The sequence below is a fragment of the Oncorhynchus tshawytscha genome, linkage group LG07 (assembly GCF_018296145.1).
Source record: "Oncorhynchus tshawytscha isolate Ot180627B linkage group LG07, Otsh_v2.0, whole genome shotgun sequence".
Lineage (NCBI taxonomy): Eukaryota > Metazoa > Chordata > Actinopteri > Salmoniformes > Salmonidae > Oncorhynchus > Oncorhynchus tshawytscha.
In genome coordinates, this window is record NC_056435.1 from 27060988 (window position 1) to 27076774 (window position 15787).

General features: G+C 42.0%; 1 protein-coding gene across 2 annotated transcripts in view; it reads left to right on the forward strand.

Annotated features, from left to right (window-relative positions):
• Positions 1–2711: 2711 nt before the first annotated feature.
• LOC112254232 (caM kinase-like vesicle-associated protein) overlaps positions 2712–15787 on the forward strand; it is a 41144-nt gene continuing 28068 nt past the window's right edge. The window contains exon 1 of one of the 2 annotated variants that reach the window (XM_024426591.2): positions 2712–2977. The gene's annotated coding sequence lies outside the window, so the exon portion shown is untranslated. Of the gene's footprint in view, positions 2978–8037; positions 8257–15787 lie in introns of those variants that run through there. The other variant, XM_024426590.2, reaches the window with a different exon arrangement.

Genomic DNA, 15787 nt, shown 5'->3' on the forward strand with positions numbered 1-15787 from the left:
CTAAAATTGTCCGTTTCCTAAATTAGACATGGATGGAGATAGGGATTTGGACTTGTGGTTTTACCTAATTCTCCGTACTGGCGATTTTGATCCAACCATTAATTCATACATTGTTGTGCCCCTGGCTTGAGAGCATGGCAGTTCAATATGTAGATAGTTGTAGAAGGCTAATGTTAACTAGCTAATGTTGCCCATGAATGGAAGTTAGACTGGCGAGCAAGCATTTTAGCCACGTAGCCTATGACAACAAAAAATAAAAGTGTGTACTGCATGACTGTTTCGTCAACATGAAAAAGAGCAGGATGGCATTTGCATTTCTCTACTTGTAGGGTGAGTCGACATGTTTTTCTACTTTTTTCTACACTTACGCACACTCACACACACACAAACACAAACACACACACACACATAAATCAGAACCATGGACAGCCAAATTATATTTATCTCATGTTGAATGGAGTAAATTGTTTTTGGGATCATTTAGTTGTCACTGTATTAGACTAAGCAGAGGTGATTTGATGATGATGAAATGTTGAAGTTGAAATGGTGCTGGAATAGTGGAGGCAGCTCCTGTTTTCTTTACGACTTGCGGGAACTCTGTGGTTCTAAATCAATAGTTGTTAAGTGGTCCGAAAATGTTGGAAACATTAACTTGCTTGACCATTCTGTAGGTCATGTAACTGTCTGCTGCTGTACATGCAATATGCTTTGTGGCTGTTATCTGGTTTAGTGATAAAACAAAGGTGTGGTTGAATTTATTCTGTGTCTTCTTATTGTCTCGGCCTTTAGTCCTATATATCACGGTTGCAAGTCATATGAATTAACAGGTTATGGAGCAAACAACGCAATTATCACAACACATCGGTTGTAATATGGCTTTTCTTGTGTGTGTGTGTGTGGCTGAGGGGGGCTTATCCAGTAATTTTACCCATGCACCTCTACTGGCAGAAATACACAGTCAGAGATTTGGGCCAATTAGACAACTGCAAAGCAAATGTTGCAATTCATAGTTTGCACCTCCATCACTTGGTCGCGCCATACCATTGCTATGAACGGAAGGTTCTCAAACCTCCCTCTGTCGGAACAGGAACCAACTTTGCCATAGTGGCCCCAAATAAATTGTGATAGATGGAGGCTAAAGACTGCTTAATCTATATGAATTTATGGTGGCCTGGAAACACTATGGCATTGATAAAGTAGGCAGTTGTTTAGAAGGAAACAACTTTGCCATCATTATCATTTTGTCAATGTACTTTAGACCGATAGCAATGTTGTCGTTAGCTAGCAAAGGTCATCAAAAACAGCTGGCCTCCTTTTGAAATGTAAGTGCATTTCCAAACCACTGTAATGCACTTTTGATGAATTCACCGCTCATTGACAATGCACTGAGTAGAATGCTCGATCAGTCATGCTTCTCAGATAGGGTCTTGCTTGTTCTTGATATGAGTATAGCCATAGCTAACAACTATTGTGATCCCCTCGACAGTAAATTCAGTGCATCATTCATATAGTTGGCAGTGCTACAAATGATATAATCATGCTAGCTAATTGTTTCAATTCACCTTCCAGATGTGAAATTACAAGACTAAAGGACACTTACCTAAGGCTGTTCCTCAATGACCTCTTGGTTGTGAAGGTAAGGTAGCTAGCTAATCTCGTTCCCAGAGACTTCCATCAAAATGCCCTGTGTGCAATAGCCTGGGGACGAGGTTACCAGCTAGCTAACTTTTTGCGAGGGAACGCAAAATAATTAGCTTTTTCCGTTTCTATGTGTCCCTTCAGGGGTTCCATAACATAGGCTACCATTAGCCTTGATAAATGAATGCTTTCGAGCAGATCACTTTTGTCAAGTGTCACCGCTTTTCAAGGTGTGTGGCATTATAGGGATACAAATAGTCAGACTTGCGCCAACATGTAGACTGCGTTAACTTTGCAAAAATCATGTGATCAAAGGTCATGAAGTTCTGACTTCAGTCAACTACAAGTTTCTGCAGATGCTCTTCACCAACTTCATATTGCAGCCTTGGCCTGCATTGTTGGTGGCTCTATTGTCAACCAATCATTTGGGTGTTTTTGTTTGACCCACATGAACGTGACCAAAGACTTGACTTGAAACAGGAACCAACTTTGCCACGATTCTTACCGTGGATACAATCAAATGTAATATTTAATAAGGCTCTCTCTCACTAATTGATTATACAATGTACACAAATATGATTTCAGTTTGTGAGTGTGCGATATTGGGGTTGGGGACATGTTTATTTCGACATTATAAAGAAAAACGTTTATAAACAATGGCAACACCTCCAAGTTGATCTGATCCTTGCTGTTGGAAAACCACATTAGTATCCGACTTTTGGCTGTTGCAGATCCACCTCCCCCGACTTCACTCCTTGACTTTCATCTAGTCAGTTGTGCTCGTCAGGGGTCCAATTGTGACATAGCTACATGGCTCTGAGACCACCATCAGACATACAGCCCAAATGCGCATCTCCCCACAATGCCCAACCAACGCGGCTCTGCTACCCATCCTCAATTAATTTTAATGTGTTGACAGAAAATGTGAAAAGTCTGAAAGCCAACAGTCCAATTTTCTACCACGCTGCTGTGCATACAGGTACACATTTTGGACTATGATAAACACTTTAGCCGTACCCACTCAAATGCGCTCCATATATTTGCACACTCATATGCGCACACTCCACACCTCCCTTGCCTGGATGTTGTTGATGGTATTTAGAGCAGCCTACTATCGATGCGCATCCTTCCTCCTCTGTGTTGCTCTCCTTAAGAAGCTTTGACAGAGCAGATGAGCAAGGATCTATCTCTTTTATCTCACAGGGAATACATCTCCACTGCTAACCAACCCAGGAAAACCAAGCTCTTATCACGTTCTTTCGATGACAAAGCACGCATAGGCTAAAGAAAGAAAGACCTGGAAAAAGAACTGACTCAATTTTTACAGAGCTAATTTCAGGTGAGTGAGCAGCATGCAATTTGGAAATTGGACTTATTAAAACGTGAGATGTAACCTAAGATAACCCACACATTTTCTGGGGGCCTTCTGTTTTGGAAAATATATAAGACAGGGTATCACTAAATGCAATGGTTGAAAATGTACTGTAATGTATTGTTATACTTGAGTAAAAGTAAAGATACATTTAATAGAAAATGACTCAAGTAAAAGTGTAAGTCAGCCAGTAAAAGTACATTATTTTCTTTAGGAATGTAGTGAAGTAAAAGTAAAAGTTGTCAAAAATATAAATAGTAAAGTAAAGTACAGTTTCCCCCCAAAAACAACTTAAGTAGTACTTGAAAGTATTTTTAATTAAGTACTTTACACCACTGACTATATGTGAATACCTTTCTTAATGGACATTCTTCACGTTGCAGGTTTCGGAAACTGTGTCCCAGTTGTAACCCCCTCGAAGGTTAACTGGCTTTACATTACAAAAATTGTGAATTCCAGAAAGTATTGTAACAATTCCATTTACTGTCAACACCTGATGGCAAACTTTTTTTCATATGGCTTTGCCCAAAATTGTCTGAGATGTTTCCAATCATTGTATAATATAATAAAATAGAATTTTAAAATTTGTCAGGAATTGGTGGGAAATGTACTTAATTTTATTACAATTGAAAAATACATGTGATGCTAAATCCCTTAACAATGTATGACAATTAGAAATGACATTGTTTATCATGTTACCATGTTATTTGCATTGTGCAAGCTTTCCTTCCCCGAGTAGGATGGCAGCTACTACAACCCTCTCACCTTAACTTATGGTGCAGCTCATTACATTGTTCCACTCTCAAGTGATTTTACTGTCTAAAAGGAGACAAATTGTGTTTGTTATAGCGATACCTCACGTTTGGGTATCAGGCAGCACCCACAGACCCAGGTGGAATAATGATTATTCTGGTAAGTGATGTGGTTGTCTCAGGGTAGATTTACACGAGTAAAATATGTATGTTAGTCTGGGTCTTAGCCCAGCGATCATGCCCTGCTCCCTCTGTGTGAAGTTGGGCACGGCCTGCATTCTTTAGGGCTGATAATGGGCCCTGATATGCCTGACAGGCTGTGACAGCTCATGGCCTTGGCTGAGCCTCTCTTGCAGTAACACTCGCACTTTCTAACTAGCACTGAGTTTGCTGATTGTTTGCTGACTGTGGCGTGGATTGGACCATTGCTCATCACTAACCCTGTTTAAAAGAGTTTCTAATATTGCTGCGGTTGTATGCAAAGACCGAAGTGCAGAAACACCTGGCATGTAGGGGAATGGTATTTTTTTTTAAATCCAGGTTTACAGACTTCATTACACTGTTTTCTCTGGTCTGTCAGTGGAGGATATTTCATGTTTATGTGGCATGTTTTGCATTGGTTTCCATGACACCTGTGTCGGGGTCGTGGTGTGCTTTTATTTTGCATCCAACCGACATTATGAAACATTACATTTTTAACTGAAGTCTGGAAAGCGTCACGTATCAGACACGAGAGGAGAGCAGAGAGGCTGTTGTTTTTTCCTAATAAAAACCCAATGTAAAAGCTATATCTCGGAATGTTAACGTACCACCAAAATCTCCAGTAGCAGCCTATAGAGGACATAGGTGTGAATTACCACTGCTCTATTTAATGATGTCGAAACCCCACCTCCGCAATTACCCAGTTGAAAGCAGTGTATGCGTTGTGTGTGTATGCCTTTGATTCGCAAGTTCCAAGGATGGACTCACATCAGCTGTTCACTCTCTTTGCATTTATGTCAGTTATATTTACAACCTCAAAACATCTACATTTTACATGACACATTCTCTCTCTGCTCAACTGAGTGGAGCCCTGTGTTTGTAAATCATCTTGGGATAACACAATGTCCTAAATTAGGATTAAGGAGAGAAGTAATTTAGGATGCTGTTGGTGGTCCTGCAAGGACACCTGCCTCTCTACTTGGCTCTACTTGAATTGATGGCTGTCAAAGGGTGTAAATATTGTCTGAAACAGAGGACACCGACTGGACAAACGGCTTTCGTGTTGGCTCCCATTCAAATTGACCGTATTGAATGACTGGATGTGGGTTGGCACGTCCTTCTTTGTGACATACGATGGGCAACAGTCTTTGTTCTGAGAGAGGTGGAGCCACATAGGTCTGTCTTATCAGGTAGAGTTAAGGAATGCGTTACCTCAGGTTAAAGCACTCTTGGGGATGCAGATATTTTCAAGAGGGACAGAAATCACAAAATACAGAAGAATTGGTAAACATGTACAGTCTGGACATGTCTTTACAGTCATATAAGCCATTGCTTTTATTTATGAAAGTATTACCAGAAATAAACTGATTTGTATATCTCCGTTAAGATCTGGCCTCCTTCTACATATTTTTTCTGTTGCATCTCCCATGAGATGGTAGATTAAGTGAATAATTACTTCAGCAGAAAAGCTGCTCTTGATGGGGTCAAAGGTGAAGGAAATAGCCCAGCAAATCAGACCATACTAACTATGTCTCCATTAACTTGCCCAGTGATTTTTTTGTTGTTGTCGACATGTAGAAAGTTCACATTGAAAATGGATGTGCCAATTGCCTGCTATGGTCCGCTTCTACCGAAATGTCTTGTGTCGATAACAACTGCTGGCCATATTGATGTCACCCACCCCCCCCAGTGACTGCACTGTTTGTTGTCCATAGCTTATGCCTGCCCATACCATAACCCCACCGCCACCATGGTGCACTCTGTTGACACAGCATTGACATCAGCAAACCGATCGCCCACAAGACGCCACACACGCTCTCTGCCATCAGCCCGGTACAGGAGTTGAAACCGGGATTCATCCATTAAGAACACACTTCTCCAGTGTGCCAGTGAGGTGAGAATTTGCCCATTGAAGTCGGTTACGACTCCAAACTGCAGTCAGGTCAAGACCCTGGTGAGGACGACGTGCACGTTGATGAGTTTCCCTGATACGGTTTCTGACAGTTTGTGATGAAATTCTTTGGTTGTACAAGACCACAGTTTCATCAACTGTCCGAGTGGCTGGTCTCAGATGATACTGCAGGTGAAGAACCCAGATATGGATGTCCTGGGCTGGCATGGTTACACGTGGTCTGCGGTTGTGAGGCTGGTTGAAAGGAATTCTCTATAACAACATTGGAGGCGGCTTATGGTAGAGAAATTAACATAGATTTGTCTGACAACAACTCTGGTGGACATTCCTGCAGTCAGCATTCCAATTATACGCTCCCTCAAAACTTGAGACATCTGTGGCATTGTGTTGTGTGACAAGACTGCACATTTTAAAGTTGACCTTTTTATTGTCCCCAGCACAAGGTGTACCTGTGTAATGATCATGCTGTTTAATCAGCTTCTTGATATGCCACACCTGTCAGGTTGATGGATTATCCTGGCTAAGGAGAAATGCTCACTAACAGGGATGTAAACAAATTGGTTAAAACATTTGAGAGAATAAGCTTTCTGTGCGTATGGACAATGTCTGGGATCTTTTATTTCAGCTTATGAAACATGGGACCAACACTTTACATGTTGTATTTATATTTTTGTTCAATGTAAATAGTTTGTGATTACTGGCTAATGGCCACTGTGATATTTACGGTCAATTTGAGCTGCGGACCAGGAATGTAGCATTGCCAGCCACAACGAAGGGAAAAGCAAGGATGTAGCCTAATGTGAATTACAAAGTAGAAATCTCTTTCGCCCCTCCACTCCTCAGACTTTCCATCTTTCACCGTGGGAATATGGCTTAATTAACAAATAGACAGTCATCTGAGGAAAACCAAGAGAGGGAGGGAAAGTATGGTTTAGCCAGTCTACTAATGCAGCATCTACATACAGCATGTCGCTGCATAGACTCGAGCAGAGAAAATGAAGCAATCCATTTGCTGAATGGCTGTGAGGGAAATTCACATCTCCCCACTGAGTATAATGAAACCACTGCAAAGGTCAGTAAGAACCATATTCCCATGGGTGACAATTACTAAAGCCATGGAAATCATAATGTATTATTTAAGTAATGTAGCCAAATGCTTGTAATAACAACTTCTTCTGGGAAGCATCTTTTGGGTTGTGTGTGTGTGTGTGTGTGTGTGTGTGTGTGTGTGTGTGTGTGTGTGTGTGTGTGTGTGTGTGTGTGTGTGTGTGTGTGTGTGTGTGTGTGTGTGTGTGTGTGTGTGTGTGTGTGTGTGAAAATAATATTTGCTTAGAGGAGATGTCAGTACATTCAAATGTCAGTACATTGCTTTACCTGAGGGAGAAACAAGAGATCCGCATAAGGCAATTGGATTACTTTATAGAAGTCCCATTCACACAGTGAAGAGGCCGGAGAGCACTCAAATACCATTTTGAGAAAATAGGTCATTCGCCAATCAAAGAACACAAGTGTAAAGCCCATTTTTACAAGCAAAAAAAATGTGAGTGAGCACCGCTGTCAAAGAAAATCCTCACATCCTACTGAAAGTGTGGCAGAGATCCGAGTACATGACTGCATCTACAAAAAGCTAAAGTTGAAGGAGATCTTTAAATTATAGCATTAATTCATATTTCACCCCCGCTTGATCCATGATGTAATTTTGCTAGATGCTGTATGTCAATCTTCAACAAGTCATTGATTGGATGACTACAGAGAGATGTGACAGATTATTACAGAACCCTATCAGTTTGCCATAAGGTTAAACCACACTAACAAATTGTTGTCCTTATTGTATATATTGTGCGGTTATTGCGTGTTTACAGTAATGTGAAAGAAAAAAACAGTCAACAAGAAAAGTGTGAAGTGAGTGAAGAAAGTGGTCACGTCATGCTTCATGTGCATGCAGATGAAAATAATGGGTCGTATACTGGGTTGTAGGCCAACGGGGTACTGTTCTTATTACAAACACAGTCTATTTGAAGGTACTAAGATCATTCCATGAAGCATCTTCTATGTTGATCTTTTGATGCAAGACGAAACATCCGTTTGTTTTGCGTCAAAAAACCCCAGTGAGGTGAGCATGACCCTAGCCAGCCACTAAATTTAGCTCTGTTCCTGTACAACACCGTATGGATGGGGAATGCGCAGCACTGTACCAATGACGCTCATGTAGGACTTGGTATCCAAGGCAACAAACAACAGAACAGAATGGTCAGATTAGGCAGTGAAGCGTGAAGAAGAAGAATAGGAACAAATGTGTCCGACTCATAACCAATAAAGTCAGAAGCTGGAACACAAGGGACCGACGTCCTTCCTCTTCAGTCAACAGCCAGATCAAACAGGTAAGAAGAGCCCAGCTATCTCAGCTGTTCTCACCAGTGATTTCATGTAGTTTTCCCATTCCCTTGCAGTTCTGTTGTGGAATCTGTTGTCCTAGGTGCTGATGGTAACGATCAGTATTGGCTGGGAACTGGACCTCACGATAGGATATTATCACAATACTTCAGATATTTATTGCGATTCCCACGGTTCTATATGTATTGCGATTCAATACTGGGATTTAATTGCAATTTGATGTTCCAAACTCTTACTCACCATGTGTCTGCTGCAGAGGGACAAGAGAGAGCCGTGAGAAAATGAGTTTGGATCAGTCATGGAAATAACAGATCTGGAAACAAATAGGCTCCTTATTTAAAAAGAAGATGTAGAAAAAAATATGTAAAGGAAAAATACTGGAGTTTTGGTGCAGGTACAGCCAACTACAGGGAAAATTAGATTGCAATATATATCATCAAATCCCTATATTTAACTGTATCGATCCCCCCCCCCATTACTAACATTCAGGGGTGAAAGTAGATGTAATTTCTTACTGGTATGGGACTCCCTATGTGTCACATAGATAAAAACAATTATAGAGTGTAGATGTAATCATCGAATTACATGTAGAATCCCTATTCATTTCATATGATCTCTGTGTGCCTAGTAGACCTAGTAAAGATGTGTCATATGACTTCTGACATGTGTTATCTTTTAATGTGGCATAAACACAACCAGTCGTGATGTTTTCATCTGATTGTCAATCATTAAAAAAAAAATTAAAAAGCGCTCCTGTAGGCTACCTGCGCACGTTCGTCCGCTCATCAAATAATTCCAGTATCCAAACAGTGTACTGTGCACCCACAATTTGATGAACGGAAAGAGACGTCTGTTACAAAACACCTAAACGTGTATTGTAATGATACTTGTAGCATGAATTGATGAGTCCACTGCTGTCCGCACGCATTTCGGTATCGGCCACTAATCTCCACGTTGGCAAAATGTAATTGTTCTCATAGAAGCACACTGCAATTTGGAGCGTACGTATACTATCCAGATTCAAGTCAATTCGCTCATTTTTTTTATGCGGCTGACATGCAGTAAAGTTAGTTTACTTTCACCCCTGGCAACGATATATGTTTGTGTTTTATACAATATCTAGTCTGTATTGAGGTTGATTTAATCAAATTCCTCAAAGCGGGGATAATACACAGCGATGGTCTTACCGTTCCAAAAGGCAACATCTGTTTCCTAGCCTGAACATCTCCCCCGTCACTAGTGCTTCATAAGCCTTAACCTTCGTGGGCTCCAGGCTCGTGCCAGGGATCAGGCATCAGGGCCATGCCTGCGTCAGACGGCAGGTAACCTAGTGGTTAGAGCGTTGGCCCAGTAACCGAAAGGTTGCAAGTTCGAATCCCCGAGCTGTTGTTCTGCGCCTGAACAAGGCAGTTGACTGGCTGTTCCTAGGCTGTCATTGAAACTAAGAATTTGATAACTGACTTACCTAGTTAAATAAAGTTTTTTTTTTAAAGACCTGGGAGACTGGGGAGAATAATTGATCTGGTTACCGTATGGTACTTACATTATTACGAGAGAGAATGAAATGAGCTACTGACAGCCAGATCACCCAATTGTACAGTTCACAATGCCTTATTACTCCATAACGATATCTGCAGTAAAATATTTGAAGTCTCTGTAGCTCCCAAGCCATTACTCTCAGATAAAGACTGGTTGTGTCCAAATACCCATACAAACTTAAACTGCGTACTCATCGTCACATATTATTTAGCACTAACCGTTTAGTAAAAAGTATGCAGTATGCTACGGCCACAACGCAGTAGCAGCTCAGCTCTTGACTGGCTGAGTAGATGGGGCGGGGCCGAGCGCAGGTGGATATTTCCAAATTCAACAGACAAACATCGCATTAACCAGCCTGATAATAGCTCATTTCCAATTCGATGGATTTCTCTAAACTCTGAATTGAATAGGAATGGAGTTATAGGCCTACATAGGCTGTTTAAAACCAGACTACCACATTCTACCTGTACTGTAGGCCGTGTAATTTACCTATCCTATTACAAAAGTAATAGGTAAGAAAGAAACAGATTATTTAGTTTAATTTCAACATATTTAGTGAAACCAAAGTTCTGTAACATGTATAAATGAAATCAAACAGCCAGAAGTGTTCAAATGTTCAAATCAAAAGGCTACAAATCAGAAATGCTGGACAGCAACATAATAAACTAAAGCACTGAAATCCTGGTATCCTGGTATCCTGGTATCCTAGTATCCTGGTATCCTGGTATCCTAGTATCCTGGTATCCTAGTATCCTGGTATCCTGGTATCCTGGTATCCTGGTATCCTGGTATCCTGGTATCCTAGCCTACAAAAGTAAAACATTCCATGTGTTCAAATCAAAAAGCCTGATCAGCATGACATCAATAAAGCAGCCACATTTCGAGTCCCCGGTGCCGACACAATTAGAAATCAAAAGATGGTTTAGTATTTAATTTAAAAACTCTGACAAAGGGCAAGAGAACAAGAAATACTTGTCAATGAGAAGAAAAAAAATATATATATTTTTAAGACTTCTTCTGCGATGTAGAAGAAAATCTATTTAGCCTACATTTGAATACCACTGCAGAAGCTTTGCTTTTAGGCATCTTCCTAATTCAGTAGCCACGTTTTATTGTTTGGCTACCTGAAGAGAACTAGGTTCTATCACTCACAGCCCACCCCTTCCAATCTACTCAAGGAAGAGCCAAAATGAGTATAACATCCTGGCATTTAACCCATACTGGATTTTTTTGAAAATGTAAATACTATAAAACATTGTATTTTCGCATGCGTCATGCCGCAATTGCTTTCTATCCCGCTATTCCTTGCGCATCCCCATATCTAATTGATCAGCTGTTGTCAAAGACGAAATTAGTGACACATCAGGGCATTTAAAGTATACTCAAAATCATTTGAATCGGATAAAGGAGATTGCATGTAAACCCATGCTAAAAAAAATGATGTGTATGTGTATTGCAAGTTATGTTGATTATTTGAGCCTCGCCAGGGGAAGGAAATCCATGTAAGGCTCAGGGGTTGAGCCAGCGACCTGCAAGATATTACCCCTCAATTACCAATCCCCTCACCTCTCCCTGCTGTCTGCCATACACACACCCAGCTCTGTCCAGGAGGGAGGGGCGGTCCAGCTCCCTAGAGCACCTCTCCTGGAGCGGGCATCGGCATTTCCATGGGCTGCACCTGATCTGCTTCTTGGTGAGGGGGCGGGCCAGTCCCGAATCGCCTCCACTAACTCTTTCTCCCATTGGGCCTCCTGCAGCACCTCCTTCTGAAGGGAGATCTCCTGCTCCCTCTTAGCTAGCTGCTCCTGTAAGGGGGTAGTCTTCTCTGTCCGAGTGCTGAGCTGCAGGTCTTTTGCTGCTTGGAGGGTCTCCATTTTCAGAGTGGCCTCCTCTCTGCTCTTCTCCTCCTGATCCCTCAGAGCAGTCTCCAGGCTCTGCTGTAGCTCTGCAGCTTTCTGCTGATTGAGGGTCACCTCCCCTCTCAGAGCGTCTACTGCCTCCTCCTGGAGGGCTGCAGCCTGGGCCTCCTGCAAGACCTTCTGTAGGGAGCTATCCTCCTGCTGCTTGACAAGCTGCTCCTTCATCTCTCTAAGGCCCTCCTGTTTCTCCTCCTACTGCCTGGCTAAATCCTTCCTCATAGCAACCTAGGCTCTGCTGGAGCTCTGCAGATCTCTGGTGGAGGGACACCTCCCCTCTCAGTGCCTCCTTGGCCTCCCTCTCCTGGAGGACTGTGGCCTGCACCTTCTGCAGCAGTCCCTTCTGTAGGTAGTTGTCCTCCTGCTGCTTGGCCAAACAGCGCAAGATTTCCTTTTTCAGCACCTCGTAATGCGTCACCTGGTCAACCGTCAGATCCTGATAGGTCTTCTGTGCCGTGCCTGATAGGAAGGGTGTTAGTCGGCTGGCCCATTGCTCAGGGGGCCATTTCTCCCTAGCCGCTGTCCTCTCAAAGGCTTGTAGGTAAGCCTCGATGTTGTCAGCCTCTGTCAGCTTCAGTAGAAACCTACTGGGTTTGAGACGAGAGACTGTTGCGCCTGTCGCTATGCCGGCCTGGGCGGCTGTCAGCTGGTTGAGGTCAGCTCGCATGAGAGTGGTCTGCTGACGCTGTTATTCCAGCAGCTCCCTCTGCATAGCCTGCTGTGCTTTGTTTGCCTCCACCAGCTGTCTCACCAATGCTTCTATTGTGCTCTGTGTTTCTTTAGTAATTAAGCTTGGTTTGTTTTGACTGCATTCTCCACCATATGTAGCAGGTTCAAGGGTGTGGGGTTTCCACGTCACCAAGTTCAGTAATAAAACTTGCACCAGTAGCACAACTAGAATGCACATGGGAAGTTAATTAGGGGTTTTTGTACACTGGGGAAGAAGGGGGAATTCACCAATTACTTCACAGTCCCGAAGCTGTTCTCGTTGTCCGTTCCATTCTCCAGGGGTAAACCTCACACTCGGGTCCTCAGCCAATCCAGTCCGATACACAAGGCGGGTAGTCCGACAGTCCAGGTCACAATGGGTAATCACACAGATATTGCTCTTGCTTCTCTCACTCTTCATCACTCTCTTGGTTCATTGCTCTGTCCTTTGTCCCCAAGCACTCCCTGGCTTAACGAGCTACAGCCTTGCCTCGTTGGGGCAGGAAGTCCATATAAGGCTCGGGGGTGGAGCCAGCGACCTGCAAGATTTTTCCCCTCAATAACCACTCCCCTCACCTCTCCCTGCCATCTATCACAATACATATACATTTAGCATTTGTTTATGGTGTAGTTTACTGATTGTTGCACCCTGAATTATAGTCCTAAACAGACCCTGGATCAGACAGTTGATATTACTGTAACGCAGATTCTTTGAAGAACTATAGGTTTCCATCCAATTGGCGACAGATTTTCATGCGCATATTCTAAAATCTTCATAAAAACAACATGGGCATTTTCCCACCAGAGATATGTTTCCATCAAATTGACTTGTTGTGGATAAAAAGCTGTGTGTGATGACGTAGTGCACATAAAAATATCTCGCATAGAGCCCCGAATTGATTATCCCTTTTATTCCCAGGATATAATTTAACGTAATTGCCACTTGAAATGTGTTAATTTGCCAATATAAATGTGTTCAACATTCACTGAAGTAGCTAGCAAGTTTACTAGAAAGCTTCAGTAGTTGCCTTGGTAACCAAACAAACAGACTTGCTAGTTTAGCTAACCAAACCATCAGTCCTAGCTTGCTATTATGAAAATCGAATTCAACAATGTCAATAATATTTTCAATTCGTCTTTTGCTTTCAAAAGAAGCTCGAACATAGAACTATAGTCATTGTTATTATACTGTGCTGATATACCGTGCATTATAGGGAAATAATGCACATGCTAGAATGCCCTTCAAGCCAATCCGAAAAGAGTATTCGACAATGCCATAGTCCAATTGTATTTGTCAAACGGCAGCCAAGCATCGACCATCATGTCACCAGAATAAGACCCTTGATATTTATTGAAAAGGAGCATCAAACTCATCACAGTGCACTTTCGCCACCCTGTGAAGTTCATCATAACTTATTTCTTGTGTAGCCTTAATAAACTGCATGCTTTCCCAAGTCGTAGTGGGAGGACCACACAACAAATCCTACTTCCTTATTTTCTCTATTATTGGACCATGAAGGTGTTTCCACCGCCATTTCTCGCATAATACATTTTACAGACACAAAAAAAGATCCCACCTTTGTATAGCGTATTTTCTTTTGTCGTCATTTGGAAAGTTTACCGATAAAATTGGCTGCTTCCATCAAGCCTGTCGTGACATTTTTTTATCCAACATGTACTTTACTCGCATAAAAAAGGTGGGATGGAAACCTGGTTAGTGCGTAACAGTGTTGTGACGAGGCTTTTTGCATATTCATGATTAGCACAGAGGCTCAGACAATACAGCAAAGAATGATGAATGTTTATGCATTATGCTAAGCAGTATTTCTATTAGCTATATCAGTATCACCACTGATTGATGCTGTGTCTCGCACTTGTTATGTTTGCTGAAACTGAATTGGATGAATGCTTTGCTTAGAAAACAAAATAATAGAATAAAAAGTGAACAAGGGTTATTGTTGCTGTCCTCTTATTCAGACATGAAACCATTTTTAAAAGTGACCCCTGAGCCAACACTTCACTATTGGAACAAGAGCTGCATAGCAAAACCATAATGGGATTGTAGAACAAGGGGGAATGTCATTATGAAGCCGTTATATAAGCTAATTTGGCGTGTGTGTGTGTGTGTTTTATAAGAGTGTGCTTGTGTTACACCCCCAGCGTCCCCCCTGCAGGCGCTCCCCACAGTTTAGGAACCACTGGGTTAGAGACAGCCAGGCAGGCAGCCTTTGTGGTGGTCGTTCCCCTATGATCCATTCTTGAGAAGGGGTCTCAGCATGTGAAGAGTGGCAGGCTGTACTTTGGACTTGAAACTACTAACACATCTCTGTTTTAGCATACAGTACCAGGGAGTGATGCTGAGCTCTGCAGCTTTCAGACGGAAGAGAAAGGAGGTGTGCATACTGTATACAGGCTGTATACTGTTGGCTGTTTATGCACAGAACATGTTTAGCTACGAAATACATATGTTTCAAATGTATATCTGCATTATTCCATATTGTTCAGAGTGCATATGTGAGCATGTGTCTTTGTCTATATTCTCTTACGCCTGACTGTCTCGTCCCTTGATTTCTAGATGTCTTCAAAAATGGCTCCTCAGATAGTGGATTGTGAACATGAACTTTCTCCTTTCCCCCTTATGTTCCCCATATAGTGTCCTATAAAGGGTTAATAAGGCAGTTAATGAAATATTCATTCGGTTAGACACTACACATATCGACAGATAATCCTACACTGGAAGGTGATGAAATCCAACCTTTCTACGGGAGTAAAGTACATGTCAGATGAAAAATGTCATGACAGGCCTGATGGATACAGCTAATTTGTCGGTAAACTTTCCAAATCAAAAGGTAGGATATTTGTGTCTGTAAAAATGAATTATGCGAGCAATGACAGTGGAAACATCTTTATGCGCAAATATTGATACAATAACCATCATATCGAAGTAAATTTGGAGTCACGCGATTATATGTTGTGTGGTCCTCCCACTACGACTCGGGAAGGGAAAGCACGCAGTTTATTAGGCTACAGATGAAATAAGTTATGCTGAACATCACAGGGTGGTAAAAGTGCACGGTGATGAGCTTGATGCTCCTTTCCAATAAGTATTGAGGGTCTTATTCTGGTGACATGCTTAGCTGCCGTTTGACAAACCGAAATAATCTTGCTCTTTTTGTTCATAATAATCTCATCATGTAAACTAGACCCACACTGTATCTGCGAGCTGTAGGCTGGAACGCACATGTCAAGATCAGAGTGGGCACATTCACTATTTAACACAAACATTTTTAGTGACAAAACCATCAGTAGAGTTAAATGCGATGAAAACCTATTTCACTTTTTTATTCGGTATATG